Genomic DNA, 5,331 nt, shown 5'->3' with positions numbered 1-5,331 from the left:
TGTTGTCCAGCCAGACAACATTGAATACGCTGGAAAATCACTGATGGTCCACATCAATACGGCACGAAGTAAGAAATTTTGCATAATCGACACATCATATGCCTCGGCACCAATGAGCCACAAATTGGTCAACTCTTCAATAAGCGGCTGAAGAAACACATCTAGACTTTTTCTAGGATGTTTAGGCCCCGGCACTAATATCGACAGGAACAAAAACTCTCTATTCATGCACATGTTCAGAGGCAAATTGTACGGTGTCAGAATCACCGGCCACAGAGAGTAATTCGGACCAGACATTCCAAATGGATTAAACCCATCCGTACATATACATTTCTAGACTCGCTTGCGAAATCAGGAAATACCTGTTGAAAATGTTTCCAAGCCAATCCATCAGATGGATGATGCATTTCTCCTTCTGGAGTACAATGTTCCGCGTGCCAGCGCATATGTGATGCAGTCTTCTCGGATTGATATAACCGCTTTAATCGATCCGTTAATGGCATATAAAACATTCTTTTAAAAGGAATTAACTTGCCTTTTTTTGAAGATTTCCGTCGTGGTCGGTATCTGTCTTTGTTACAGAACCGACATTGCATCAGATCTGAATCGTCTTTCCAGAAAATCATACAGTTGTTCTCGCACACATCAATCTTCTGATACGGTAAACCCAACGTCCGCATTAAACTCTTAGTTTCATAATAAGATTCAGGTGCAGTGTTACCTTCTGGGAGATAATGTTTAAACATCTGGGTGAAACCGTCCATACACCTTTCTGGAAGATTATAATCTGTCTTCATATTCATCAACTGTGAAGATAATGATAACCTTGAAAGACCTTCGACGCATCCATCGTATATCGCCGTATTCGCCGTATGAAGCATACCATAAAACCTTTTTGCTTCTACGTTGGGTTCCTCCTCCATGTGGGGCGATGGAACAATGTTGGGAAATGCATCACTCACCATTTCCGTGTATGGATTCCTTATTTCTTCTCCAAATGTCATCTCCGACGTCGTATTATTGATTTCTTCATATCCAACCATATGTACATCTTGTGATGATGATGTATCATAGGTTTCTCCATGTGCAAGCCAAACAAAATAATTCGGCATGAAACCTTTACGATATAAGTGATTCCACACTTCACTCAAACTCCGCCATTTTTTATTCTGGCACTTTACACACGGACAAGGCAGCTTTTCGCTCTCCAAATACGACTGATTTGACGTGGCAAACGACATAAAATTTTGCAATCCTTCTTCATATTGCTTTGAGATTTGATTCGTAATAGAATCAATTCTTTCATACATCCATTGTCGAGAATAAAACGACATTTTTCTTTTGACACTTTCTATTTTTTTTTCTCTTTGGTAAAGAGACTACATGCCGCGGCTGTTAAATAGATTCGAACGTGCGACGGAAATGCGACGGAAAGCGACGGACTCCACAAATTGCGACGGACGCACAACGGAATGCGACGGAATTAGGTCAAAACGAATAAAACGTGTTTAACTACCTGCGACGCACCGAATCCGTCGCAGTCCCGACGGAAATGTCTGTCCCCATCCGTCGCTATGTTTGTGCGACGCAATATATCCGTCCCACTCCGTCGCATAATTTTCCGACGAAAGTTCGGTCGCAAATATCGGTCGCAGTCCGTCGCAATCCGTCTGACAAAATTACCGACGGAAATATTCGTCGGTTGTTGTCGAAATTTTTCGACGGATTGAGCGACGGGTTACGACGGATGCAAATCCGTCCCATTACCGTCGTTGTCCGTCGCAAATATCTAGCGCGACGGAATTTCCGTCGCATAGTCCGTCGGTATATACAGTTTTTCTTGTAGTGAAAAAGTGACATATCTAGTGGGAAAAAAAACATTACCATGTATTAATGAACAGATTCTTCTAAAAAATGTTATATATGTGTCTAAATCGAATCAAACACAAACGTACGTATATATATACATAATACACACTGTACACATTATCATTAGTTAATGTTCATTTTTTTTTGCTCACGTGGGTGATTCGTTCCTCGAAACCGATTTTTTTGGAACCAAACCATCTAAAATTATTGAACTTAAAAACCCGTTTTTTTTAATCAAACCGAAAAGAATTTTAAAAAAACTCCAAAAAATCGATTTTTTTTTAAGAAAACCTAAATTTTAGAATAAAACCGGAACCGAATCAAATCGAAATCAAACCGAATAGAATATAATAACTGAATAGTATATATTTTAGTAAAACCGAAAACTGTCAGATTTGAACCAAGGTTTATACATATGTCCGAAAAAAATCGAGCAGGCCCACCAGTGCAAATAATGGAACACAGAGAATATAATTATTGATGTTATTACGAATATAATTGAATTCGATGGGAATATGTTTGAGGAATGGGACATTCTCCTGTTCAGCTCGACATACCACGAAAACAAATCCCATGCGCACATCTCATCATCACTCACATCCATCTCTCCCTCTCCCCTTTGCGAAGAACACCCCGTCAAAAAGAGTATGGCGAGAAAACGTGAAAATACTAGGATGGACGCAGTTCGGATATCCGGAAAAATCAGGGTATTTGGATTCGGATCCGGAAGACTCGGATGTTTACTTATAAGATTTGTATCCGGGATTTGGGGTTTACGAGTATTCAGGGTACGTTATCCGGAATAATGTATAGGAAGATATTATTCTTATAATATTATCATTAATATTGTTATGATTTACCCTAGATATTATGTCTAGAATATTCTATTGTATTTTGCTATATATTATGATGTATTCTTCCCATTATCAATAACAGAAAACATTTCCCTATTATGGTATCAGAGCCTGGTTCTTTTCTAATTTGTTGTTCTTTTCATAAAAATGATGATCGATAATGAGAGTGAAGATGAAGATGATGATATACCGATCCAGTGGTAATATCATTTCGAGATTTTTTTTAAGAATAAGAGAGTCATTTTATTTTTGTTTTGTTTTTTTATTTTCTCTCGTAATCTCACATATTTCTAAAGATTATTCGCATAACCGCCATTTTATTCGGTTACTAACAGATACACGGATCCGAATTTATTTAAAAAAATAACAATATTTATATATAAAATGTTCAAAAAATGAAGATATATTTATAAAAGTAGATGAATTATGATAAAAAATATGAGATAAAAAGAGATAATAAGAAATAGGTAATAATAAATTTAGTTTTTTTGTGATAATGTTAAAAAAATGTGAAATGATTTAACCTAAAATAATCATATTTTATCAAAATATTATATAGATATAAGATATACTTATTTATAACTATATTAGTCGGATATCCGCGGATACCCGGTTTTAAAAATTCTATTATTGGATTCGGATGTACGGGTATTAAAAAATACGGATTTGAATTTTGGATTTGAATAGGTACGAGTATCCTAAAATCGGGTATCCGCGATACGAGTATCCGGCGGATATCCGATTTTCGGGTATTTGTACACAATCATTACTTTTCGTAATTCTATAATAATAATAAAAAGATATATACATAAAAAAAATATAGTGAAATTCCGTAGTAAAATATTTGAGTTGTGTATCGTGTTTCGGCTCTTTTATAGTCGGATTCCTGATCGCCGGCAGAAGACTAACGGAGAACAACGACGTGATCCTAATGAGTGTGTGTTTCGGACTTCGATTACTTTAATTTACTTGCACATATAATCACGTGCATATGATATAAATTTACTAATATATATATATATATATATATATATATATATATATGTGTGAATGACAGCCCATAAATTCCCCTTTCATTATTTTTAAAACGTAATTAGTCTATTAAAAAAATTAATAAAATAATAAAACATCGTATCAAAAAATACTACGATCTTCTATGAATTTTAGAAATCTTCTTGTATTAAAATTAAAAACCATCAATCTAAAAAATATCAACCTTTTTAAAATTTTGATAATTATTTTTTTTCCACAAACTTTCATGCCGCTAACGCATACCATGAAATGCATTTACACATATGTAATCTCGAAGTACCAAATACCAAAGATTATAATTGTTTTTTTTAAAAAAGGTGGGTCAATAATAAGGATATTATTATTTATTTCAATAAATAAAAGTGGTGCTGCAGTACGGTCGTGGAACGAGTTTTATAATTGTGGACACGAGAATCGCAGGGTGGGACACAAAGTGGTTAGCCTGCACTTGATGCTAACATTAAATACGACGTTTGCATTGCACCCGGTTTCGAATCATCTCTCCATCTGTTCCCGTCGCTATGGAAGCTACAGAGCTTGCTCGGTTGCCTTCTCCGGCGTGATTGCTTCACCGCCGTCACGGGTGTCAATTTATGTTCGAAATCCGAAATCCGTCCCGAACCCACCCAAAAATCAGGCTTCGGGCCTAAGTTTTTCGGACTATAGATTCGAACTTCAGGCTTGGTTATATAGACTCGAAAAAAATTGGGCTGACTCGAATCCGAGTCCAAACCATCGGGCCGAATGCGAGCTTGGACTGACCCGATTGATACCTTTACCTGTGTGGCAGTAACTAAAATTCAGGTTTTCGAAACGAGTAGAGCTCATGTGCTTAGCGTTTATGAACCCTCTGGGGTGTTTACGAACCCGAGTCCAAATTCAAACTTTGCCAGTCAATTACCCATACCCATGTACAACCCGAACCAAGGGAGGGAGGAGTGAGGGCGAGCTCGAGCCAGGGAAGTGAGAAGCGAGAGGAAGTCGACAAAAGGGGGAGACCGGGAGAGTGGCTAGGGTTTTGTGAAATCGTGTTTCTCTCCCGCCACACTACTAAACCCGCACTTTCGAAAGAGGACGATGGGCAGTTCACTCACCGCACTCTTGGATCAGATACATATCTCACTCACCCTCAGACCTCGACTCTCACCCTCTCACCTCATCGGCCGGATACCCTACAGAACCGTCGTTGCACTCCGCAAGCACCTAAAACTCAGATATTCGATCCCCACGAGGTAGAAATTGGACTTTGTGACCGAAAAATCCGAAGAGATAAGATCAAAGATGAATACATTGGAAAACTCGTATACCCGACCTGCATTCACCCGAATCACCCCGAGCGGTAATTTCTTCCTTTCGGTCACAGTTTTTCCTTGGTTTTGAATCGAAGACGTGCAATTCACACAAACCAAATATGATACCGTTCCAAAACACATTTCGGACATCATATTCCAATACATATCATCGATTTAACAAATACAAAATCCATCTTGAAACGTCAAAGTTCAATGGCCACTACAAAAAAAGCTGAAAAGAAGCAAAGCAAAAGAGAGAGAGAGAGCGAGAGAGAGAGAGGGTG

The 5,331-nt window shown here is 37.7% G+C and overlaps 1 protein-coding gene across 1 annotated transcript in view; it reads right to left on the bottom strand.

Annotated features, from left to right (window-relative positions):
- Nucleotides 1-5,150: 5,150 nt before the first annotated feature.
- Nucleotides 5,151-5,331, bottom strand: part of LOC109117197 (60S ribosomal protein L6, mitochondrial-like) — a 2,254-nt gene continuing 2,073 nt past the window's right edge. The window contains exon 3 of the mRNA XM_019204016.1: nt 5,151-5,298. The gene's annotated coding sequence lies outside the window, so the exon portion shown is untranslated. The remainder of the gene's footprint in view (nt 5,299-5,331) is intronic.

The sequence above is a fragment of the Tarenaya hassleriana genome, unplaced genomic scaffold, assembly GCF_000463585.1.
Source record: "Tarenaya hassleriana unplaced genomic scaffold, ASM46358v1 Cleome49, whole genome shotgun sequence".
In the NCBI taxonomy this organism is placed as follows: Eukaryota; Viridiplantae; Streptophyta; class Magnoliopsida; order Brassicales; family Cleomaceae; genus Tarenaya; species Tarenaya hassleriana.
This window is presented reverse-complemented; position numbering and strand designations above follow the sequence as displayed.